Source organism: Trematomus bernacchii, unplaced genomic scaffold (genome assembly GCF_902827165.1).
Source record: "Trematomus bernacchii unplaced genomic scaffold, fTreBer1.1, whole genome shotgun sequence".
NCBI lineage: Eukaryota > Metazoa > Chordata > Actinopteri > Perciformes > Nototheniidae > Trematomus > Trematomus bernacchii.
In genome coordinates this window covers 99,415-127,344 of record NW_022987791.1, presented here as the reverse complement: position 1 = coordinate 127,344, position 27,930 = coordinate 99,415, and the positions used below count along the sequence as shown (strand labels likewise).

The window sequence follows — 27,930 nt, the reverse complement described above, 5'->3', positions numbered from 1 at the left end:
GACTCAGGGTCTTCTGAGTCAGTCATTGAAGAGATCCGGATCATACGAGTCATTTGAGTCATATGAGTCAGCATCACCAAGACCGTAGAAATCCTATCGGTGAAACCGAAAAGTTGATGCATTTCACGAGCATATTATTATTCCATATATTTTGAATATATATGTAATATCTGCATGTATATTTTCTATTTCGACATGTATATTTTCTATTTTCGATTTTATTTTATTTTTCTTTCTATTCTTGTATATTTTGTTTTATTGTAAAATGCCTTTTATGCTGCTGTAACAACAACAATTTCCCAATTTGGGATCAATAAAGTACTATCTATCTATCTATCTATCTATCTATTAAACTGACGTTATATTAACCTCCGCTACACAGTGTATTTTGCTTTAATAAAAAATGTTGATCACAAAAAAAAGGGTTATTTGCGATTTGGCAAATCTGAGTCTGCTGTTGACTCGTGCATGAGGACGAGTCTGCTGGATCTCTGGATCTGCTGCTATATACGGCTCTGAGTCCGCACGAGTCTGCTGTTGACTCGTGCATAATATAGCGAAGGAGCCGGGTGCTGGAGGAGGGGCTATGCTCGTGCACATGACGAGTATGGATCGCTGGATCTGCTATGCTATTACGGTTAGGAGCCGTCGGCTCCTCTGAGTCCCCACGAGTCTGCAGGAAGTTTCACTGATCCGCGTCCCCTCCCCTGAGCCAAACGATCACTTCTGGCAGCTATCCTGTATACTTGCTAAAGGGCAGATGGACTGGGGTACGTTGTAATGTGATTTTACATGTTATAAAGAGAGTAGCGAGTGACGCAATTTATAGTTTTAATTTGTACGTCACACCAAGTGTGGGACTCAAGGACTCGGGTTAATGGAGAGGGGAGACTCGTCACGACCAGCTCATTTCTAGGATCCGGGTTAATGATCCGGATGAATCAGGACTCAACCATCTCTAGTACCGATCGGGCAGGTGGACGGATCGGGTAGTGACAACAACCTCATGATAACCTCATGGTAAATGTGTGCATTTTATTATAAAGTTGTTTATATTTACAGACTGTTGCAAAAACTAAGAAGCTTATAAAAATCAGCTTCAAAACTAAAAGAGCTTTACAAAAAAGTAACACAATTAAAGATGTTTGGAGTTTTATTTGAGTTATTAATTGTAATGTGTTGTCAAAGAGATGCTGATTTGAAACCGTTGTTACATACAGTTACGGCATTTCCTGTTTCTGCCGGAGAGAGGGGAGTTTGTCCCAAAGCTTGCCGCTGTATTTACTCCCTCCATCTGACAGGAGGGAGCCTCGTTGAGCTGCGAGTGTCACTCCGTCACGGAGGACGGTAGATACACGGATTAAAACCCCTCTTATTTCTCTCAGCAGTTTTTCATGGACCGCTTTATTAGACTACAACACACGACGTATTTGTTTTATATCTCTCCAAAATACAAGTTAACAGGCCTACTAATATTTAAAACTTCTGATTTATGAAGATTAATCACAGTTTATGATCGTGATTTACGCGATTACTTTTTGTTTTAAATCAACTAACACCACTAACAACACATAAGTCTGTATAGTTATGTAACCATGATGGCGCAGACACACAGACGTGAAAGGGGAAGTTTAGGCCTACAACATTTCAATATGCCACATCGGACTCTAAGACGTTGCTTTTTTATCGAGACTGTATTTTCCTGAGATAAAGTAAAACAGAGTAAACATGAATTGTTTAGGAAACCCCAGCAGAGCCTGGTTTTAACACTCACCCTGTTCTCTTTCTGCTGCTCTGTCAACGTGTGAAATGGAGTCTGTCTGTTACTCACTTTCACTTTCGAGGTCCCTCCCTGTTTGCAGCTCCCTTCGATCAAGTTACACAGGAGAACATATTACAGGAAGACAGGAACAGACATGTAGCTACAAACAAGCACAACAAAGTACTTGAAGTAAAAGAACACATCAATACAGTGTGTTCAAATAACCCATAAATACATATCCTGCATGTACAACTATACTTAAGTACAATATTGTTAGTATTATCAGTAAATGTTATTTTAAATGGTTAATAGTGCAGTATTGTATTCATGTACATTCACAGATATGAAACAGATGATTTAGAATATATATGGGGATCAATAAAGTACAAACTGAGTAAATCACAGCATTTGCACATTTCTTCAAATAACCCTTAGAATTAAAAAAAGGTTATTCTTATCTTAAAGATGTATTATATTGACATTAATCCCTTGGTGAAATTGGCAAGCTTATCGACCAAGGTACGTTTTAACCGTTTGTTTTTTAGTTCTAATTGAAACTAATAATAAAACAGAAATGGGTCGTTTTTTTGTTTTTCAATTTTGCCCCAAAACCAAAAAACGGAAATTCAACTCATTTTTTCGTTTTTCTGTTCTTACTGTTAAAACAAGTATACCACTCAATGTTTCGTTTCCATAGGTGGGTGGGTCTCCAGTGCCTCCTTGCTTCTGATTGGCTAGTTTGCCCTATGCTTGCGCTGTACTCTTCAAAATAAAGGTTCATACTCTTTGCCTAGACAGTGCAGTGCGTGTTTGCACGAATATACATTGAATATATGGCTACATGCAAAACATACAGAAGACAGTCTGTCCGTGTGTGGGTGCGTATGTGTTTGCGCGTCTGTCGGTCTGTTGGTCTGTCTGTCTATCTGTCTGTCTCGCGATCTGTCTATCTGGCTGTCTGTCTTGCACTGTCAGCCATGAATCCCTATCTTATAAATAAAGTATGAGTTTTTCTGTTTCTGTTTTCTAGTGATTTTATTTTTTGTTTTGAGAAGTAGAAAATGAAAATCATCCCATTTTTTAAGTTTAGTAAATCCCTTTTTGACCGTGATAAAGAAAAACGCCTTGTATTTCAATTTTGGTTTTTCAATTTGAAAACGAAAATCAAATATCCAGTCGTTTTTTGTTTTTGAATTTCCATTTGTGAAAAGAAAATCCAATGACCAAAACATACACTGACCATTATGGGATGTATCTCTGGAATTATGAAAGTTATGAATGAGAAAAGTAATAGCTATCGATTCCCGACCGAGCTGAACGCTTTGATGTTTGAACGGAGTTTCTGCGATGTGGAATGCGGGAGGAGAAGAGGGCCAAAATAAGTCGGCGGAATAATAATAAACTTTTCGTGCGTAGCATAACATATAGTGGGAATGCTGTATCAGCATTCCCACTAAATGAATTGAATGATGAATAAACAGTGAGGGGTATGAATACACTAGATACACACAGCAGCCTGTGAGCAGTATGAACAGTATGTATGAATATGCTAAGATATATAAAGTATGACAACGGTAAGCAGTGCAAGTATAGTATAAAATATATAGATATTAATTTCATGATGATAAACATTGTGGAACAATGATGAAAAATGTGAATGGAAGTGGCGACGTAAAACTGACACAAAACAACAACAAACTTTTGCCGAGCCAATGGAGAGTTTCATCTCCAGCACGGGGTAAAACCCACCGATGAGCGCTCAGCTCGAGATACCAGCGAGTCGTTTCCCATCAAGCATTTCGCTTCCGCAGCCCGTGGAGAGAAACTGCGCCGCCTCGCCTCGCCTCGCCGCGCCTCGCCTCGCTCTCAAGTCTCCGGGCGTCTTTGTCCCGCGAGATTTTAACGTCTCATGTAGGCGAGCCTCCAGAGCAAGTCGGACAAAATGACTAACCATCATGCAACGCACTAGCAAGACGGCGATCGGAATTGCGCAGGTCTACGTCGGTCTCGCTCGTCTCAAACAAGCCTAGTATGAAGTAATTGCGCATAAGGAAACAATGCAATACAGTTATTGGTATTTGTGTGTGTGTGTGTGTGTGTGTGTGTGTGTGTGTTATTATTACATTGTGTGGCCATGCATCAGACAGCCCAGTCACGCCGTGGGGTCCAATTTTTGTGTGGGGTCCAAAACCCTGGACCCCAGAAATATTACTTCATATTCATTCAAATGAAGGTCAGAACTATGCCCTGTGAAGTTTTCAGGGTTGTCCCCAAAAATCACTTTTACCGACTTAGTGTGTATAAGTGTGCTAACGGGAGGTAACTCAGTATCGGCCACTACTGGCCAAGGCAGGTACTGCATGCCACACACACATTCCATTCTCCACACACACTTTGCTGAACTGCGCATGTGCAAGCAGCCATCTTCCAACATCTTTAGCTGTTTGATTAGCTGGTAGCACTTAGCTCCTTAGCTTAGTGTTACCTTTTATACTGACGGTATCTCGGCACCGAAACCGTAGTTTCGGATACACACCGGTGGTTTCTGACTTGGCTCGTTGTCAGCCGGTAACTAGCTGTCCAGATATTTCGAGGGGAAAAAGGATGAAGACGATGCGTTCGGGTGCCGTGGGAAGAACCTCCGTTTATTTACGTTCTTCAATTACATGGACACTGAATTGAATACATACAAACTAGACACTATACTCCTTTTCTGACCACTTTGTCTATACTTTCGTCTCTCTCTTCATACCTCCGCACTTCGCCTTGGCCATCACATTTTACACACACCGGACTTCCAAAAACCCACAACCCCTTGCGAGTGCAGAAAGCTGCGGCTTTGCGGGCCCTTGGTGTCAATTCCACCTGCCAGTAGCCTGAAGTCAAGTCTAGTGTACTGAAGTACCTGGCATTGGAGAGTGTGTCCAGAGTGTCCTGAATACGTGGCAGGGGATAGGCATCTTTAATAGTCCTTTCGTTAAGGGGTCTGTAATCCACACATAATCGCGGGCTTTGGTCTTTCTTCCTCACCATGACAATAGGTGCAGCCCAGCTGCTGTTGCTGGGACGAGCTACACCAGACTCCAGGCTCTGCTGTACCTGCAGATCTGCAGCAATCTGTTTGTCTCTGGCCATTCTGCGTGGCGGCTGCTTCACAGGCTGCCCAGGAGTAGTCTGTATGTCGTGCTGCACTAAGCTGGTGCGGCCAAGGTCAGTGGGCCCGGTGGAGAAGACATCACCGAACCTCCGTAGCACGTGAGCTAGCCCGGCTTTGTCCTCCTCAGACAGGTGAGCACAGCTCTCTGCATACATGTCCTGTAGATGACTGGGCACAGATATAACAGGAAAGTCATTGGGGTCTGATGTTACTGGGGACTTGGTCGGATGGAGATCCACTTCTCCCAACACCTCCGCTGGCTGAAGAACTCCGACCACCACCCCTCTCTTCAGAGTAACAGATGCAGGACCAGGATTGTAAATCCGCATGGGAATGTTGGATGAATGCCGGGTCTGTACAACAATGTGGGCTGCCAGGACGTGCTGTCTCTCAACAAAGCCTTTAGTGGGGGTCAGCATCATATCTTTGTTAACAGCAGAGCGGAGGCGGGCAGTACCAGGCACCACATACTCACACCCCGACTCCAATACTGTTGTGCGGGATACCCTGACGAGGTGCACCTCAGGCTGTCTGCTGGGTTTTGAGCGAGGCACTCTCTCACCGAAGAGGGTGATTTCCCTGCGACCATAGTCCAAGTGAGCATGTGACTGCAGCAGAAAAGGGTGCCCCAGGATAACCTCTGTATTTTCAGCTGTGTCTGCTATAATAAAGTTCACATTGGTTACCTTGCTGCTTGAACTGGCAGGTTGACTTCCCCTCGGACAGCGATGCCCTCGGGACCGATGCCTTGTAATACTTGTACGATGGATGGCTGGATTTGAGGCCTCGATTCAACAGGAATGGCGTTGAAGTGGCGGAGGGGGAGTACATTCCTCCGAGCGCCAGAGTCGAGCAGAGCACACAGTTCATGTCCCTGTATCAGTATCCGGATACTCATGTCACCATCAGAGCCTTTATTGCATGTGACCACCGTACCTGAGTCAGAAGCTGGAGTGTTATTAGGTGCATGCTGTTTGCGTTTTCGGGAAGAGGGACAGTTCCTTTGTATGTGCCCCACACCAGAGCAGTTGTGGCAGATGACTTCTCTAGAGTTCATTTGTACAGGTTTAGCTCTGTTAGGCGACCACTGCTGGTTAAACCTCGGTGCTTTACTCTGGGTGCTTGCAGGCTCCGCAGCCCACTCTTCAGCCACCCCGAAAGCCTCCATACAGGCGGAAACATTAGCATTTTCGTGCACCATAGCTGCCCTGGGTCTCCGCTCTGCAGCATTGCGATAACCAGACTGCATTAGCTGTGTGACGGCTCTGGCAGCCCGTCTGGTGGCTTCATACCTGTGGGCTATCTCGTAGGCTCTAGCCAAGGTGCGCGGCTTATCCTCCAGTAGTCTTTGGATCACTTCTGCATCGGCAAGGGCGTTGGTGAAAATCTCCACACTGATGACGTCCTGCTCCGGCTCATTACGGTCAGCATACACAATTGACACTTTTTCATAGATGTCGTCTCTTAACAGGTGCAGGGCCTCCCCCGGTCCTCTGACTCTCTGTCTCAGTTCAATGCCTATGGCAGCAGCATGCTCTGAACACGGTCCGTAGGCCGCCTCAATCTCACTCACCATCCGCTGATAACTCCAGCAAGTAGATCTGGGGTTCTTGTGGATGATGGCAGCCGCGGGTCCAGTCAAGCTGAATCTGAGATGCACAGCCATAGTCCTCTCTGACCAGTGGTTAGCCTCAGCACATCCTTTAAAATGGAAGAGGAAGTCTCTCCACGAGCCAGCCCCATCAAACTGGCTTGGGCGTAATGTTGGTATTCTCTCTCTGTGTCCACGGTGTTCATCTTCATCACTTGTGTCCATATAGTCCTCTCTGTGTGCTGCACGAGCTGCAGAGCTGCATGGTTCAGACCAAGCTCTCCTCATGTTAGGCTGATCGCACTCACACTGGCCAGGTGCGGTCCCACAGTGCACAGCTGAGCATGTGTGAGCTTGTACTTTACAAGGCAGTGTGGCAGGCTGCTGCATACAGGGTGTTAATGGTGACACTGGCGGCTGAAGGCACTGTGAATGAGCTGAGTAACTTGGGATGGTCGGCATAGAGTGGCTATAGTCCATGGAGGTGAAAGGATTAGCTGGTTTAGCTGAAGTTGATACCATGCTCATTAAACGGTCACATTTTGGTGGAAAGGGGGTGAGAAACTCACTATTTGGCTGTGCTTGCTCCTTTGTCGGCATGATGAAAGGGTTAGTTGGCGCCAGTGATGCTTCCGGCGGCGTGGCGTAGCTTGCGGCTCCGGCTAGCGTTAGCTCCATGCTAGTCAGAAAGGGGTTGGTGCAGTCCCCATACCCAGTATAATCCATAATTGTCTGGTCAAACATGTCCACCTGACTTTGAACAGCCTCATCAATATTCACCAAGAATGGATTAGAGCTTTTCCGTGGGCTTTTTCCGTTAGCTGCATCAGCTTGTCTCAGTCTGTGATTAGCATTAGCGTTAGCTCCGAACGCTGCCATTAAATCCACTCCACTCTTTTCCCCCGTAGAAAAAAAAATCTCGGACGAGCCCCCAATGTTACCTTTTATACTGACGGTATCTCGGCACCGAAACCGTAGTTTCGGATACACACCGGTGGTTTCTGACTTGGCTCGTTGTCAGCCGGTAACTAGCTGTCCAGATATTTCATGGGGAAAAAGGATGAAGACGATGCGTTCGGGTGCCGTGGGAAGAACCTCCGTTTATTTACGTTCTTCAATTACATGGACACTGAATTGAATACATACAAACTAGACACTATACTCCTTTTCTGACCACTTTGTCTATACTTTCGTCTCTCTCTTCATACCTCCGCACTTCGCCTTGGCCATCACATTTTACACACACCGGACTTCCAAAAACCCACAACCCCTTGCGGCTGCTACTCTTAAAGTGACAGGCCAAGCCTGTAACATTAGTGTCTTTAATGAAATACAGAATGAAAAACACAAATGTATACATTTTTGGTGAGTTTGACTCGTGTTGTCACAATAACAAGCCAAGAATCATTAATCATTAATTAGGTAAATGACATAAATATAAAAAGATTTGAGAGATTACAGTGCAATACAGACTACAGCTGCTGTTAGCATAAATGCTAACTTAACATTGAAAATGCCATAGACAAGCTAAACGTTAGCATACATGCTAACTTTATATTGAAAACGGCTTAGACAAGCTAACCGTTAGCATAAATGCTAACTTAACATTGAAAACGTCATAGACAAGCTAACAGTTAGCAAAATGCTAATAAATTATGTTCTAAGAGTACTCAGATCTTGTGCTTGAGTAAACATAGAAGTACTCAGATATTGTACTTTTCACATGTTTCATACCTGATGAGTTTGCATCCCTGTATATATATATAAAATAATACAAATCTAAATGTTCTTAATAAATAGCCTTGTCTTAATGATATGGTCAGATTGGGTCACCTTGATTTAGATATTGGGACATTCCTGATGGGCGGAGAGAGGAATTCTCATTGTGATAGCATGACCACCCTTACAGGATGTGCTGACTATTTAAAACAAGCGCTCCATATGAGGAGAGAATGGAGAGAACCATGTGGATCTCATTTTGCACTTCACTGGCAGTGAGAGTGTTGCTAATGAAAAGGTAAGTTATGACTATACATTTTTACTTTTAAATGCACATATTTTACTGAACATTAACCAGGTAGCTTACATTCAGACTATGAAACTGTGTTTGCATGCTTTAAAATGTAGCAATAAACATGAAGTAACTCAGTAAAAAACTGTTATAGTGTGCTACACTAGCTATTAGTCTATGCTAGCTAGCTAGCTAACGTAGCTAATTTGCTAACATCAGCAGCAGCACCTAGCGTTGAAACACCTGCTTAGTCTGCTTCAATCTATCAGCTGTGTGACAAATGTGACTCTGGAAGATTTTCTTTTTTTTCTCTAAACTTTGTTTCAAATGTATCATGAATCCAAAAATAGCATGTAGGAAAGATTGTGCATGAAGTTAGAAGTGAAAGTTATTTTTAGACCAGAGAGCATTTAATGACACAGGGATTTTCAACTACTAGTCAATAGTGAGTTAATCAATAAAAGAATAATGTTTTTTCCTTTAAATGTTTTAACTTATATTTAAAAAACTACTTCTACTGCAACACTGTGATTTCCCTGTTTGGATCAATCTTTCTATCCATCTACAGTATCTTATTGACATCCAAGTAGTGTTAACATTTGTTATCACACTGGAACCTTAAGTAAGGTAGAGCGTTTTGCTAAATGTATTTACAATATGTTACTGTTTAGTTTTTTCCGGGGCAGTGTTCAGCCATGCTGTCCTCTTTTCCCAGTTTAGTTTCAGTGACATGGATGGGTTTCTATTTCATTTGACTAAGGCTTAAAACTGAGCTAGAACCTATTAAGGCTCAAGTGTACTAAAGGGAACCCAGCAGCATCACCCTGCCCACAGTGTCCTAGATGTAGTTGTCTAATACATAAAGGATTTCAATGAATTGCAATAATTATGGTGGTGTCTGGTCACATTAACGCTTCATGGTTTTTGATTATAGGATAAAAAAAGGGTGGGACTGAGACAACATGCGAGCGAGGCAGTTGACAAGACTGCAAAATTGGAAGTGAAGTCAACTCTTTTAAAAGGTATGTATTTTTGTCATCAGTACAATTTGTGTTTTTATGTTCAAAGTTGTATCAGATCCTACACCCTTACTAGTACTTAGAGTTCATTGATTAAAGTAATGTTGCATTAATTGCATCTTCATACTATTGATATATTTTGCATTGAAGGGCCTGATGGGAAAGCTGAATTGTTGGCCTGGTCTAGTGTGTCAGGATAATGTATAAAACAAACCAGAGCTAATAACTATTATATAATAGTACTTCTCATTAATAATGTTGAATCATTCTTCAGGTTGGAGAGCAAGCTTCTGCCACCGAGTCTTCTGAGGCTGAGATCCCCAGTACGAGTGAGCCAGCTCCTCAGAGATCTTCAATCTCCAACACACAGGTACTCCTTCAATGGATTTTCCCCTTGTCTTAATTTCCCTAATAATTCAGTATTTAACAATTGCCTGTTTTATTGATATTTGGTATTGGCCTTTGATGGTTCAATTGGCTTTTCTGTAGATTAGTGTATCTCTGAATTTGTGCTGCCGAACACAGTCAGGTTTTTCTGATTTAAATGGGGTCCAGTCAGGGGGCCTTCAGAGGAGTAGTCTCACCCTTTAGCAGAACACTCTCACACACACACATGTCAGGGGTGCTGTTGTTGTGGGGTCCACGTAACTGTGTTACTAGAACCACATTAAACTATACTTCTTTCTATTTTTCTGACCATAAACTGAAGGAAACATCATGTTTGACATGTGTGCTCTAACGTTAGCTCAGTTTGCTTTGTACCAGTCATACCAACTGTTGGTGAGAGGTCAATTCACGCTCCCAGACTTCACCTACACCTCTTTTTAACTGTTTGAGTTACATGAGGCAACACATTTATAGCAGATATCAGAGCCAACTTACACATATCAAAATAAAGAATGATTGTGAGTCATATAAACATTATCCAATACCTCCTTACTCATTTTGAGTAGGTTTTCTGTTTATGTTTATTGTTGTTGCATTGAAACAATATATTAATACTGTTGAATTATTCTTCAGGTTGGAGAGCAAGCTACTGCCACCGAGTCTTCTGAGGCTGAGATCCCCAGTACGAGTGAGCCAGCTCCTCAGAGATCTTCAACCTTCAACACACAGGTACTCCTTCAATGGATTTTCCCCTTGTCTTAATTTCCCTAATAATTCAGTATTTAACAATTGCCTGCTTTATTGATATTTGGTATTGGCATTTGATGGTTCAATTGGCTTTTCTGTAGATCAGTGTATCTCTGAATTTGTGCTGCCGAACACAGTCAGGTTTTTCTGATTAAATGGGGTCCAGTCAGGGGGCCTTTAGCAGAATACTCCCACACACATGTCAGGGGTGCTGTTGTTGTGGGGTCCACGTAACTGTTACTAGAACCACATTAAACTATACTTCTTTCTATTTTTCTGACCATAAACTGAAGGAAACATCATGTTTGACATGTGTGCTCTAACGTTAGCTCAGTTTGCTTTGTACCAGTCATACCAACTGTTGGTGAGAGGTCAATTCATGCTCCCAGAGTTAAATGTGGTCCAGTCAGGGGGCCTTAAGCAGAGTAGTCTCAAACACAAATGTCAGGGGTGCTGTTGTTTTGGGGTCCATGGTAACTGGATGTTAAAGTACAAATTTAAAAGAAAGATAATTTCCTATTTATTTTTAATTCATATTTTAATCCTAATGAATAATTGAAACGTTTTTCATATGTTTTAAATCATCAAGACATTTAAAATTATATCCCATTCAAGTTTGTGGGATATGATCCTGATCTTTTGTACTGTACCATTTTGTATCAGCTTATGGCAAGTCAGATTGTAATTTCAATTAGATTTGTATCATGAGCTACTTCAGAAAAATACATTAAGTATTTTATCATAAATACTAAATTGTAAGACTTAAATGACTGATATGACATGAATGAAAGATTACTTTGATATTACAAACCAGTTCACACTGTAGAGTTCAGCTGTAAATAAAAGCAGCGTAGAAATACAAGTGTGTTTTGGTAGACAAAAGAACACAGTAAAGAATGGATCAGATTTGTTTTTAGCCATTATACACCCATTGAAAAAAGCCGGATCAAATCTTCGAGTTTTAGCTCGGGATACATCTAATTTTCTTTTGCATCACTTGCAACACATAATTGATTATTTTGTATATCTGGTTTTCAGAGGGTCAAGTCACATCCACTCAGATGGAGGAGAATAAAACAACAATGAGAGATGGGAGCAATACAGATGAAGCATCGCAACAGGGCCTCATGACACCTCCACCAGCCGTTCAACCACAGACCCAGAGAAGGCAAAAAGGTCAACTTTTTAGACCATACTTTGTTACTGAATGCTCTTCCATGGTTGATGTAATGTTTCATGGTTCTACACTGACATCTTTTAGATCTGCTTCTGTATAATGTTAACTCTTTTGAATATATAACATTACATTTTGCATCCTCTTATTTGCTCTCTTGCATTTTCAGTTACTGGTGTAATATTGAAAGCAATTTTTCTGTGTTTCAATCCAATGTAAAAGGGTTATTTTAAACGCATTAGAAAATGTATACCTAGTTTAGCACCAGGCTTATGCAGTTAGTTTTTGTGCGTTTATTTGTGAGGTTTTGAGATATTCTCCTCTGAAACTTTCGCAAAAAAGCTTCCGTCCACACGCAATAGACACCGGATAGTGTCTGCCCACACGAGACAGCTCCGTTTAGCTCCAACTGCTGGAAAAGCTGCAGTACATATGCCGAGCCTGTACGTGGCGCTGTAACTTCCTCCACAAAAGCAGCGAAGAAGCATGGTTGTCATGGTTACCCTTCTGTTTATTCTCCGCGGTGGGGGCCGAGGGAACCGGGCAGAGTTTTTCGCCGGTCAACATGTGTTAAAGTTGAAATCTTCCGGACAAAATTATAGAAGTGCCGGTCAAAGGTCTTCTTTGTTATTTATTGAGCTTTAAAACAAATGACTAACGACTCGATATAATGATATATAATAATAAAATACACGGAGCCTGGCCTCTCTTTTTCCTCTCTTCTCACAGCGTCAGTGTCTGTCTCATGCAGCAGCTGATCCAGTAATGATGACTCGACAGTAAAAATAAACATATTTATAACTAGTTTAGGTAGTTTGAGAGGTAATTAAAATAGCTAAGGGTGATGATCTGACTTGAAGTGTGTGTTTTCCTCCCGCTGCATCACAGCGGGAGGAGCTGCGTGTCTCCGTCCTGTCAGATTAGACTTCACTCGCGTTTATGTCCATATCGAGATTAAGATAAATAATCTGAATTCAGTGTGCAGTGTACTTTGACGCGGGGGTGAGCAGCAGAGGTGGGGAGAGGCGGGGCTATTGCGTCATCATTATCAGAAAATGATCGTATTGGGGCGATCACACGGAGCCGTTGGACCCCCCAGAGCGCTCCGTTCCCAGATCTATCCACCTTGGGACCCGTTATCGTTTGCGGGGTCCGTTTCTATCGTTTAGTTACGGCCTCGTGTGGCAAAAAGGGCTATACGCAAGAGAAATATGCGGATACAACCCGTTTTCGGCCTTGTGGGGCACCAGCCTAAATCTCATCTCTTTTTTGTAATCTTCCTTTCATCTCAACTACCTTATCATCTCTTCTAGTTTCTCATATTATCTTGTTTTTTTCTTAACACAATTTAATCTTGTCCCTTTTCACACTTTCAATTTCCTTATTTCTTTCAATGTCCCAAATATCACATCTGGTGTCCTCGTCTGTATCTACCATTTTATTGTGTCATTACCTTTGAATCGCATATCATTACTTAAGTAATCTCCCTTCATGTCTAACATAAAAGTTTTGAAGGTTAAATTCTTCCAGTGACCTTACACCCTCATTTAAATCAGCCACAAGTTGTTTTTTAAGTCCTTTTTGGGACCTCTGTTATATAATAATGCCGTTCTTAAATGGCGATACCTTTTTGTGTACACTGAATACAGTTCTTCTTTTGAAAATTAAAAGTCTAATAACGACAATCTCCTTGTATTTACTGGAAAGCTCTATAACAGGGGTCGGCAACAGGCTGACCGCGGTCCGGATCCGGACCCAGACGCCGACCTATACGGACCCGGACCTATAATCAATACATTAATAGGGGATTTTTTTTTGACGGGGCGGGGCGATTCTATTTTAACCGCCGCCGACAGGGGCCGAAAGAGACGAGTGAGCGATACAGGGAGAGAAACACAGAAGAAGAGACGACTGAGCGGCAGAGAGAAGCGGAGAGGAAAGTGAGTGAAGAGAATAATTAGCGATACAGGGAGAGAAGCGGTGAATGTGAATACATTTTGGAATACTTTTTGGAATTATTGGTGGAAAAGTTTCCTCATAAAATGTAATATTCATTACCAGCAGAACTGTGTGCACACTGCACAGCGCTGCAGCATGTCTGTGAGGCCCCGCCCCCGCACGCAGATCAGAGAGAGAGATCTCTTTTAAAATATATAGAAACGGAGATGGTTCGATAAAATGTGCAAGATAACGTTTATGTAGCAGTTCTTTATTGTCGAAATGATGATATTTCATAACGGGATCAAATCAAAGTGAATGGCCTGCTGCTGCTGAATGCATGGGGCAAGTGACTGGAAACAGTTTTAAAAGTTATTACGTCGTTTCAGATAATAAATAATAATAGTAATTCATTCTATTTAGGGGCGCCTTTCAAAGCACCCAAGGACACCTGACAATTCATAACATATTCTAAGGAAAGGTTTAAGAGAGTACAAATAATGCAGTCCTGGTGATGTTTTTTATGTGGGGTGCAGATGAGAGGGAGCTGTCCAGAATGACCCAAAGATGTTGTGTTTGAGTTGTGCTCTTGATAAGCCATTAAAACAGTAAAATAAGTGTCTCCTGTTCACCAAAACATACCCATCTGTTATGGAAAAATAAAGTATTCTAAAAGTAATCTGAATACGTTACTTTTTTAAGACACGTAACTCTAACTGTATTCGGATTACTTTCAGAGCCATGTATTCAGTAACCGATTACATTTACAAAGTAACCCTCCCAACCCTGATTAAAAGTGCCAAAACGCCACTATGAGACAAAACACAAAGTGTTTGACCAAACATTCCCTCTCAAGTCAGGACTGAGGTCACAAAAAATAAGCAGTCTCAGAGCCCAATATGATCAGTCCACCAGGATCAAAATTAAAACTAAATATCGTTCCAGGGCAGGCTAACCGAGGCTAACCGAGGCTAACCGAGGCTAACCAATGAGCACCTGCATGTGTATGAGAATGGCCCTGACACCATTTCAGCCCAGATTTAAACTCCTGGCAGGACAAGCTCAAGCTCAATTCTCGCACTGAATTAAAGAAAAGTGAGTGAGGGACTGCAATATAAGAGGGAAAGAAAGAGAAATTTTAAAACTGTTCAATTGTTATGATGTGTAAAGACTGATATGTTCTATAATCGTCTGAAACTGTTAAGTCATGATGTGAAACGGTTAACAAAGCTATTTTATTTATTTCTCCATTTTATTTTTAAATGCAGCCCGAGAGGAACATTACACATATCCACAGTATTTACTGTATATCTGTATAGTTCAATGTTCATTGACAATAAATATTGTTGTTTTTGAATTGTACTTTCTTTATCTGATTGGCAGTCAGTTGTTGATTACATGCAGACGTTGATAAAGCTACAGGCTACTTCAATATATATCACACTAATTCATAAAGCAAGTTAGACATTTTGATGTTCCGGACCTTTGCATGGGGACATTTTCTCTAACTGGACCTCGTTGAATTTTAGTTGAATACCCCTGCTCTATAATAACATTGTATTGCTTAAATGTAAATTACAATTACTATTTAAGCAGAATAGCCTTATAAGCATGACTTATATGGCTTCAATAATTAACACTTAGAACACAAAGCCCTCTTTATTTAAAAAGAAGGAAACTGATGCAAATTCAGTAAATGTCCTGTGAGTCTCATTCACGAGTTCAGACATCCCAGTGTAACAGTGGGTAAATAGACTAATAAAAAACATGACTATAATAGCTTAAATATTAATTAAAATGCTATCAGTACATTGGAATTCAATATAATTGTGTCACTCAACAGAAGCTACATGTTGACACTAAAGGTGAAAATCATTCTGCATCATGATAGCCCTCACTTTGACAGTCAAAGGTGTTTCATTGTTACCTAAAGTAAGTTTAGTAATACAGTGTGCAAAGTGACCCCACTAATGTTTTAAACCAGACAGTGTGTTTTTGGAGCCCACACATGACTAAAAGCTAGACAGCGTGTATATATGGACCCCTCCTGTAACTCTGTACCTGACAAGACCCCATGAAACGGGTTATAGTCCGGTCAGTGACCTCTACTTTCTCTGATTGATAATTTGAAGTGAAATCTTTGTTTGTGTCCACTTCAGGATTCTGCCTGATTTTTTACAGTGCTGTACAACCTTCAGAAAGGGTGGATCCCAAAAGTGATGGTCTGGTCAGGTACCCCCAGAATGCAATAAAGACAGGGATGTGTGTGTGTGTGTGTGTGTGTGTGTGTGTGTGTGTGTGTGTGTGTGTGTGTGTGTGTGTGTGTGTGTGTGTGTGTGTGTGTGTGTGTGTGTGTGTGTGTGTGTGTGTGTGTGTGTGTGTGTGTGTGTGTGTGTGTGTGTGTGTGTGTGTGTGTGTGTGTGTGTGTGTGTGTGTGTGTGTGTGTGTGTGTGTGTGTATTGTTAAAGGTGCCTGGTGTGCATGTAACCTTGTTGGAGCCTCAACAGGACCTGATCAGCCCAGAAGGTTCCCCACAGCCCCATAACCACACAGAAACTCAAAGTATGCTTACAGCACACCCAAAAAATGAACTCAGCGTGTTGAGCCATGCATTTCTTTGTTTGAGTTAAAAACAGTCACGAGTTGTTAGACCGGTTCTGACACGCCCTGCACTTTTCTCTGATGAAGATAACTCAGATAACAATCACACTGCAACTCATTCTACCGGAAACACTGACAACAGTACATGGAAATCTTTCTAAACTCATTCTGTCTCACTCAGAGAGAAACCGTGCACAATATTTCAGACAGATGTTGAGAATCAGCATCAAGAAACATGTGTCCTGTTCAGGTAAACAGTGACTCTCTCCAGGTAAACAGTGACTCTCTCCAGGTAAACAGTGACCCAGCACCATGTGATCATGAGGATTCTCACCTGCTGAACTCTCTTCAGGTCTACTCACAGACTCTCTTCAGGTCTACTCACAGACTCTCTTCAGGTCTACTCACAGACTCTCTTCAGGTCCACTGACAGACTCTCTTCAGGTCCACTCACAGACTCTCTTCAGGTCCACACACAGAAACACTGCTCATCTCTTCGTCTTCAGTCCTGAGTCTGCCTGCATCTGATCTGAACACGCCTTCACACCCTCAGAAATCCAGAGAGTAAAAACACGTCAGAGTCACGTGGAAACCGGCCTTACAGGATGTAGCTGTCAGCCTGCCAGACTCTCCCTCACCTGCCTGAGCTGTTTAACACAGACAGTTTTTGATCCAGCGTTGCTCCCACTGCTTCATGGCACTCGTCTTGTTCGGAGAGCGGAGCATCGTCACACAGCCGCACCTGCGCACACACACACACACACACACACACACACACACATACACATACACATACACACACACACACACACAGTGGTGTAGTGGGCGTTGGACGCGGGGGTACCGTACCCCCACTTATTTGGAGCATGATCTTTTTTTCAATAGTCTAATAAATATAAAATCATTGCCAGTGTTATCAGTTGCAAGTGTGTATTTGTTGTAATAATGACAAAAACATAATACATTTCACAGTAATTATAATAAAAAATAAAAACGATTTCCTTAAAAAAATATGATTCGTCATCACGCTCCTGACCCCGCGGCGAGCTGGGGGTGTGTCAGTGTCAAGCGGCAAACTCTGGGGAAGAGCCGGGACGCCAATACGGAAGTGCCACAAACTGCAGCTCATATATTGGCCGATAGGCGCTGACTGCAGAAAGGAGCAATTTCCATAGACCCCCATGTTAAAATGCCCAATTTTACAGCCTAAAAAAACATGTTTCTACCCATGGATCCATTAAATATTATTATAGATATAGTTAGATTCCACCTTCATGATTATGGATCTGTGAGTGAATTGTTTTCTAACATTACCCTTTTATTTATATTAGGTCTTAAAGTTTTTGCATAAATTAGGGCGTGGTCACATTGAGTGACAGCTCTGTCAAGTGACTGCTGCTGTTAGCTTCTTGTCTCTCTGCTAGCTGCTCCGTCTCCGTGAAGCTACAGGGACTCTGCCTGCTCAGTTCATCCAGGGAACACAACTTGACCCCGGCCGTGTTTGTTTGTTCTTCATGCTTATATATCGGACTATTGTGACTCGCTCTGCGGTTAAACAGACGGTGCATGAATGCCGTTTTGCGGTAAGTGAAATTAGAGTACTTTATTTATGTGTTTATGATTTTAATCAGCTACGTAATGAATGTGTTAGCGTGTAAGCGAGTGGTAGCTACATCGGTGCTAACGATGCTAATCGTAGCCTCCAAGTTAAAACCATAGACCGTATATATAAAGGTTAAAACGAAATAGACAAGTGTTAAGCGTTAAGTAGGATAATACTGTAGAACAAAAGGCTTTTGTTTGAGGTTGATAAAATAAGGTCATCCTTGTAACTTAGAGAGATATGTTATTATGTAGGTAGGAACTTTATGCATCGCTAAGGTTAATTTAAATTGGCTATGCTCGAGTATGTAGACAAGCTAATGTCGAAGTAGTGTATGTGAAATCAACCTCACAATAAGATGTGTGTATATTACAATTATTAATGTCATATTTCAAGATGATTACTTAGATATTACAATATGGTTGGTTGAGCTGGAGTTCATTATTGAGCTTACACGTTAACGTCACAGTCATCTGAAGAACGAACCCAAACCTTGTTGTTTTTATTAATTGCATTACCAAATTGGTATCAAATAAACAGTAAGCATTGGTAACACAACTTCCAAAGTTACAGTAAAATAAAAAGAACCCTGACTCGGGCAATACACAATCCAACATGTTCAACAGAAGATAATAAGTTATATTGTTTGTACACATGGTACTTTACATATATATCTGTTTGTTTTAAAGTGTCCAGGTGATGCAGACAGGCTGGACCAGAGAGTGAGAGACAGAACTGGACTCCTCACAGCAGTGAACTTCAGCACAGGTACAAATACTCTTTTTTCATACTGTACAAAGAATCAAGAAAGATATTGGTTTAAATAAATGAAGTATTGACTTTAATACACTGATATATATTCCATTAAACAATACTAAATACTAGATCACCTACACATCAGTGAAGTTGAGGGTTTTTTCCATGCAAAGGGTTACATTTAGATGTTAACAAGCAATATGACTGTCAGCTTTCTAATTGAATGTATTGAAAGCAAAGCTATTTAACACATAGTGAGAACTGCTATTTATCTCTCAATATTGTCTGTAAAAAACTTGGTAAAAGTGATTCTTTCAGTGAGACAACAGAGCAAGCTTCTACAGTTGCACTACGTTTTGATAACAGTTCAATATTATTTTGATAATAAAATATATTTCAATGTTGATGAATTGCATACTGTTCATTCATAATCAGATTGTCTTTGTAGCTCACTGTTGAAATAAAAGAAAAACATGCAAAACATATAAAATAATTATATCTACAGCCCCTAAACACACAAACACACCTCTTTCATAAATAACACAATAATAATATGTTTTATGTTTCCTGTAATTTTTGTTAGGAAAGGACATGCCTGAAAGACACGACTCAGCATCTCCTCTTTCTCTGAGGGTCAAGAAAAACATCCAAGAGGAAAATTAAAAGCTGATGTTATGAGATTTTAAGACCAGTACAGGACATTCACTAGGAAACTACTTTTATTGTGAAAACACAGTCAGCTGATCGAATGCACCTATTTCCACATCTACACTCCATCAGCTGATTATTTCTATTTGCCTCACTTCATGAGCTTCACAACATGTACCTTGTACCGCAGAGTTTGCAACGTCACAAATAAATGGGGCCAATCTTCAGTCGGATGTGAATGTGTAATCTAACATTTTCAGTAAGAATAATGGACAAAAGGAGTGCAAATACAAATTCAATTTATTGAAATCTGAACCAAAAGTTAATCAAACATGTTTTAAATAAAAAGCACATATGGACAGAAGGTGTAAACCTATTAAATGTATAAGTAAACACATTTAGTCAAATAAAGTGACAGACTAGGCCTGATCAGGTGGTATCAGCTATGCATGGGCTCCTCCATCAGGCCTGGTCCTCCTCACAGAGGAAAGACCCTCAGTCCTCTCCAAAGCAACAGACAGGACGTCCATCACACGGAGGTTTCTCCCTGAAGTCTCTGCAGCTCTCTGGACACCACGCTGTCTCAATCCGTCCACACTGAATATGAGAGGGGAAAAATGAAAATAATAAATGCTTTAGACAATAAGAAATATAAAGTTCACTGTTGAGTTGCTCAGTTTTTTTAGATTGTCAATACTATTACTGTATAACTAATATCTCAGGTTAAGATTTTAACATTTTGTCTTTTGAATTGTTTGTCTAAAGTCAAGGATCTAGAACTGGTACTTATAGTTTTAATGATACAGTCTGGTTATAATGCTGTTTGGAGGAGGCCTCACAGGTAAGAGCACTAACTAGCTATCATCTATGGAGGACGGAACATGACATAAGTATAAATAAATATATGTGTAAATAAATGTATGAAGAAATACAGCAATAAATAAATAAATACGTAAATAAATAAATAAATACAGGAATAAATACATAAATAAATAAATGTTGAAATAAATACACAAATAAATAAATAAAAGAATAAATAAATATGGAAATAAATACACCAATGTATAAATAAATAAATAAAAGTAGAAAAATAAAACAGAACACACGTTATTATATATATTTCATATATTTCTACATTTACGCGACATACATTTATTTATTTATGTATTTATGTGTCCGTATGCTAATGAGGTGGGCGGTCCTAACCTCAGTCTCAGGATTGGTTACAGGAGTGTGTGATTATTTCTGGCAGAGGGCTCTACTACTAACGCCTGGCTAACCGCGCTGATTCGAATGCAGGAGCTTTACTGTTTAGCCCTTATCTTTATACATCCATGGTTTATCCACAGTTGTAAGGATTATTTATGGATATTGGTTTAAGAGCCATTGGAGATCATTTACGATCATTAGCGGACCATTTAGAGAACGGAGAACCAAAAGACTATGTCCAGTTTTGTGTGGAACGATGTATAGAGGACTTGGCTCAGCTCGACATGGATGTGGATGCTAACCCAGCTGTGTTTGAGAGTCTTCAAGAGGTTGCCGTTGGGGGCACACCGCTGGGGACATTGCGCAGGTGTTCGGGGTGTGCGAAAGAACAATTATTAAAGAAGCCATTAGCGAGTTGCCGTGGGTGTACACTGTACACAGAATGAACAGATGTGACTTGCCACAAATCTCTTGCTTCTGCCTGGCTCCAACAATTGGCGAATCCTGCTTCAGACTGAGGTTAGGACCGCCCACCTCATTAGCATACAGACACATAAATACATAAATAAATAAATGTATGTCGCGTAAATGTAGAAATATATGAAATATATATAATAACGTGTGTTCTGTTTTATTTTCGATTTTTATTTATTTATTTATACATTGGTGTATTTATTTCAACATTTATTTATTTCGTCATTTATTTCGTCATTTATTTATTCCTGTATTTATTTATTCCTGTATTTATTTACGTATTTATTTATTCCTGTATTTCTTCATACATTTATTTACACATTTATTTATTTATTTATACTTAAGTCATGTTCCGTCCTCCATATTATGGAGGACGACCATCACATGTACCTTAGCTTGACTTAAATGTATTAAACGTATAATTAAGTGATAGCAAAATATAAATAACTAATGTCATGCAAACATATTAATATTTGCTTAATTCCAGTAATGAATTTAGCACATTGCATACAAACGTTAAGGGATTTTAAGATTCTGAAGTATTATGCTAAAAACTCAATAACTTAGATTGTTATTTATAGTTTTGCTGAATAGTTTCATGTCCGCTTACCTTAGAAACGTAAAATGTGACGGCAGTGTGCAGATGGGGAGCATGTTAGCTTAGCTTCTTAGCTTGAGCTAGCTCTGTTACTTCCAGCTCGGAGGCAGCAGGTCCCGCCTCGGCACCGCCTCTTTGCCCTTATTTGGAGCAGGCGGGAGTTACGGCCCGTCCACACAGCAGCGTTAAAAAAATCTTGGAGGTGGGCGTATCTGAAGCGTGGGGATTTTTTGCGAGCAAGGCACCAACAACCAATCACATGAATCTCCCGCCCCCGACATACGAAGCAAAAAAGCCCGAAGTAAACTGGATATAAACTCCCCAAACAGGCGAAAACCTACCACCGTCTCTGCCACCTCCCTCCATGCCTGGCTCCTCCGGTTTATATCCCGGTAGGTAAATAGGGACTGGTCATAAAGCACCGGGTGATTCCCTACCGCTCATTTCTCCTCCATGTTTTGGAATATGAGGAAATGACCTGCGGTATGTCTCTCCCAGCATACACACGGTTTGATTGGCTAGCGCTTGAACTGTCAGATTTGCATACACAGGATTTGATTGGCTGACGCTTCCACCTCAGCTTCAAAAGTTGAACATTGCTCAACTTTGAATCCTGAAAATCCTGAAAATCTCCGCTCTGCTGCCCACAATGCAGTTCGGCGAAAAGTGAGGGAAAGTGACGTCACCCCATTCAAAGTGAATGGGCAGAAGCGTTCCAAGATTTTTTAACGCTGCTGTGTGGACGGTCCGTTAGACTCTGACGTCACTGTTGAGCCTTTAGTGGCCGACTCCGCCTACTAAGGGCTTCTCTGCAACTCTGCAGAATCCTCTGGGTGACGTCACGGACCCTACGTCCATTTATATATACAGTCTATGGTTCAATGGCATTAAAACGGAAAAAAAAAATGCTACAACTGTTGATCCATAGGTTGATAATGTACCTGTGCCTTTGAAAAAATTATTTATAATCCATAATTCCATTTTTATGTAAAAATCGGAGCGGAAAAGTTAGCTGCTAATGGTAGCCACCAGAGTGTATGCAGCTTCCGGTTTTGGTATAGAGTGGCGAAGTCACGCCCATCTACTTCCGCCCCATGGGACATTATTTCGGAAAAATAATGTATTGAAGTCAATGGAGAGAGAAAACGTATCTTTCGATCCCGTTTGAATTGTGCCATGAATTACACATATGATGTTTGTCAATCTTAAAAAATAATTTCCATGTCAAAAAAGTCACAGTTTGTCGCAAAACTGTTGAAATATAAGACTATGAAAAATCCGTAACTAGAAAGACTACAAATCCCAGAGTCGCATAAGTGATGTCACAATTGTTTTCCTCCACTAAGAGATAGCTAAGATCAGCGCCATATAGATATAATCTATCTATATGGCGCTGGCTAAGATAAGATAACTTTAACAAGATGCCTGTGTGCTTAGTACCAGGTTGTTATTATACCAGCAATGGGTCTTGCTCGTTCTTTCGCTTCCCGTCTGATGAAAGGACCAGGAGTGTCTGGATCAAGCTAGCTAGTAGCTAGCACGTTAGTTAGCATTACAGCCTTGTCATTTTTATTAGCCTTAACATGAAGTAACATTAAGTAACCCAAAATGTTAAACAGTAAGAGTAGTAGTCATATTTCGTGAACCCTTTGAAGAGTACTGTCACCGGTGTGATCATTCTATAATACACAATTTAAGCCCGGGGGAGAAATGCTAACGCTAACGCTAGCATCGACCATCTTCTCTACTTCATGCTATCTGCACAAATGGTTGACATTAAAGGGCCCATGTCATGGCCATTTCCACTGATCATAATTACATTGTTGAGGTATACTAAAATAGATTTATACTGTGCAATTTTCCAAACTCACATTGGTTTCGCATACAGCATCTCTGTCAAGCATGTGTATTCAGCAGTATTCACTTTCTCCACTAAACGACTCGTTGGAGCTCTTGCCCCCCCCTCCCTGTGAGCCTAGTGTGCTCCGATTGGTCAGCTCGGCCACTCGTTCTGATTAGTCAACCACCAGAGAGGCTGCGCCCATGTCAGTGCTTTTCCCGGCTGCTCTCAGCGTAACATCAGTCTTATCATGGCGTTGGTACAGCGGTATATTTTATATACATATATATTTTTAACTGTTGTTATAGAAGAGTGTGACGGCCCCAGGGCCTTTGTCTTACGATGGGGTGGAGCTGAAGAGGCTAATCAGCACGATCACGGACACCTCCGGACACAGTCTCTCTCCAAAGCGGCTGCAGGAAGACTAACTCTGCGATCCTCTGAACCACCTATCTCTGCATTTACCACAATAAATGTGCCGTGGTTTTGTAAACTCGTGTATGTCTCCTTGTCTTTCCGTTGTGGCCTACGAGCCGCTCCTAACAAAGAGTAAGTTATTTTTACCCGTTATAAACTACTACTGTTTGATGAGAAATCAAATCATGGTTTGCTATATATGAATTCAGGGAAGAAAGGATAGGCCTACTAAGTATTTCCATTAAACTTTATTTTTAGAAATGTACAAAATGAACATAAATATACATATATACACACGGTATATCATTCATTCCTCCTCCTCGCATCTTGCCCGTGCACAGTCGGTGCGGTGCCTTTTAGCACGAGGCCTCAGTAGTAGTCGAAGTCCCTTCCCCGTCATGGATTGTCCGCCAGGATCTGGCTGGACGAAATCAAATGCAAATCACAAAATATTAGAGAAACTTAGTTGTTTTAGATTCGTTAGTAGTAGTTGTGTAATGAACAGCTTGCCTGCTAATATGCTAACCTAGCTTTGTTTACCTTGGTAGCTAACACGATATGAACGTTAGCTTGGAGGAAAGGCAACTATAATGCAGTGTAATAAAACTACTATGAACAAAAGCTAGTGGTTCATATTAGGCTAGCAATAACGTGTTTATAATTGCAATCGTATACGGGTATTCTGCTACCATACAATGTAACTTGCATGAATACATTGTTTTGCGCTAGCATACAGCTAGCCTCGTTAGCTACATGCAGTATATGTACGGTCACAATGTACGGTAAATCACAGTACAGTATACTGTATGAGTATTCCGTGTGTGTGACTGCAGACATTCTCCTGCCATGACAAACATGTAAGGCCATCTGCTGACATTGTAGTTGATATATTTAAACGCTAGCAACGTAGCATCACAAAAATGTTTTTCCGACCAAAACTAGCTCTAGCTCCGTGTGTTAGATCGCTACGCCAGCTATAATGTAATTACGTTTCGCGACTGACCGCACGGCAAATCACCCGGAGTATACTGTCAATAGGTATTTTGTGTGTGAATGCAGACATTCTCCTGCTATGAGATACATGTATGCAAGGCCATCTGCTGATATTAGAGTTGATATATGGAAACTCTAGCAACTTAGTTAGCACAGTTAGCACTGTGTCAATGGCTTAGCAGTCCAACACAGTTTACACATTTAAACAGTCTTGTTTGATAAATACACAAATAACAATGCAAACTTACAGGTTGTATACCCAGATCTTCCCCTGCTCCAAACGGTCCAAACAAGCTGTGCATATCCGGCCTCAAACTGGGCAATGTTTTGGAAGCTTTCGTCTGTGAAATGCCGGTTCTTCGAACCTCTGGAGGAGGAACACGCCGCTGCTGGTGTGGCCATAGCTCTTCGGGATTGGTCCATTTCGTTCCGGGTACCGCATGACATCAGGCGGTACCCGGAAGAATCAAATGGGCAGTGACGTATCTCCAACGAGGCGTTTTGGGGAGGTATTTTCTATGTTAGAGTTTTACTCGCTACAGGGTGTACTTTGAGGGTTTTGACTCTGCACACCGTTTACATGCATAAAAACCTTCATAACACACAAGGGGACGGGTAATAACCGGAAAAGCATGACATGGGAGCTTTAAACATTAAAACGACCAGGCAGTTCAGAGAGAATCAAAGGAAGGCAGGCAGGCAGCTTTGCATGACATTCTTCAGGACGTGTTTCATTGTGGTGATAGTGAGGGTAGTCAATCGTTTTGTTGACAAGACAGTAGTGACGGCCATCTTGGTGACATGTGTTGTTGACCAGAGATGTAGTTCATTGAGCGTTTCACACAAACAAATGTGTTACTTCACAGTTTTACGACACATTTTTTTTGTTTTGACTTGCAAAATTATCTTTTAAATTGACAAACATCATATGTGTAATTCGTGGCACAATTCAAACGGGATCGAAAGATAATCTTTCTCTCTCCATTGACTTCAATACATAATTTTCCGAAATAAGGTCCCATGGAGCTCCACCGGAAGGGGAGGGACTTCGCCACTCAATATGTACACCAGGGCTATTCAATTGGCGGCCCGCGGGCCAAATCCGGCCCCGGGGTGATATTTACTGGCCCTTTGAGTATAATGTTAAAAAGTAATCAACTTTTTTTTTTTAAGATTTCTTTTTTTTTTTTTTTTGTGCCATAGTGCCTTTATTCCAGAGAGGGTGTTACATTGAGAGATAGAGGGGTAGACAATGCCTGAAAACTTCGACGGGCTCGGGTTTCGAACCCACCTACTATACTGTAGTGACAACTCCTGTCATTGATTGCATCTCTGCGTGAATGATTAGATCTTTCACCTAAATGAAATCAAATGAAACATGTAGGCCTACTGAGTTCTGAACTTGCCATTTAGATCTATAAAGGCCTTGGGGCTATGTTGTTTGATTGAATTAAACACAATATATGCACTCCACTATGCTGTTGTAGTATTTACTGTATCTGAAGCTCTTAAATATGATTGCTCATATTTCAAGCCATCTTTTTCCCGGCCCCTTGCTTTGGATCATTTTCATCAACCGGCCCCATTCCAAACTAATTGAATAGCCCTGATGTACACTAACACTTGAACCTGAACACACACATGCACATGTGCAATATGTTGTGTAATGTGTTTTGGGGCCATAACATTAAATTACAACAGGATTGTACAGTTATGAATGCATAATAAGTTAGTTATGATGTAATTAAAACAATATTGGATGAAATAAATCATGGGTCAAAATTGACTTTTGAACACAACACAAGGGTTCAATATTTATATATGTATTTTTATATAGTCTTAAAGTTACAACCGGCCCTTTCAGTGCAACCATAATGCTGATGTGGCCCGCGATGAAATTGAGTTTGACCCCCCTGACCTAAACTCTCATATGCTCCTTATTGGGGAGAGCAAAGTCGGGTCTCAGGACGTCATGAAACTGTAGAAATTGTAATTTTTTTCCCTTCAAACAATCACAGATCTGAGGGCATAAACGCAGCACGTATCTGTACAAGTGTCCTACGTGTATGACATTTGGTGGGTATATGTAACACATGGAGAAGAACAAAAAACGATATTGGAGCGTGTCCCTAAACCCAACAGGAAGTCGGCCATGTTGAATTTAACAGCATTTCTTTACCGTATTTTAACAAATTCCTTGTACAGAATTGCTCCAATCCACTTCAAATGTGTTCAATAACATCTTACGACATTGAGGAACAATATTGTATTAAAATCATTCGTCTACATCAACCACCCTGCTTGGACGTGGTGGCAAAAAAAGCTCCTTTCAGCACAAAACTAGACGATGAAAATGACATTGTGTTATTACCATTTGCTAGTTAGTCCATGCTCCAACTGTCCCTGCATAACCACAGCTGTACCCGGCATCCAATCAGTAGCCTCGATGTGTGTCGATGTCCAAGGACTTGTTTAAGTTGCTGTTCTAAGAACCAATGGGAGGAAAGAGAGGAGTTATATCACTGAACCATAAAACAATAGAACATGAACAGCTGAATATGAGTGTTAGCTTTGCCAACCTTAAGCCTGGACACAGATTGAGTTTCATGTGATGTTTTGTATTTATTTCAGCCTTCATTCTTGGAGTTGTTGAAGCCTCGCTCGTGGAGCTGTCACAGAGATGCTGGACTCTGATTGGCTGTGATCCAGGTCTCTTCACTGCCTCTGTCTTACCGTCTGTTCTCTCTAGTTTCATTTACATGTGTCTGTGCAGGCCCGGTTCTACAGGGGGGCACAGGCATGCATTGCACCCCCAGTTGAATGTTATGCACCCTCTATTCAAAAAAGAGAAGGGAGCGAACAACAATAATAGAATACAATACAAAACAAATTGTGTCAGGTGCGCGTGACCTGCTCCGCTGCGCGTGCATCATTTCCAAAGTGCTTCTGCAGCAGTGACACACATCTGTGGATAATCATGGATATACGAAAATGGTTAAAGCAAC

The 27,930-nt window shown here is 41.1% G+C and overlaps 2 pseudogenes; one reads left to right on the top strand and one right to left on the bottom strand.

Annotated features, from left to right (window-relative positions):
- The window catches only part of LOC117497681, a 139,573-nt pseudogene extending 122,810 nt beyond the window's left edge, over nucleotides 1–16,763 (bottom strand).
- LOC117497682 overlaps nucleotides 1–27,634 on the top strand; it is a 49,466-nt pseudogene extending 21,832 nt beyond the window's left edge.
- Nucleotides 27,635–27,930: the final 296 nt, after the last annotated feature.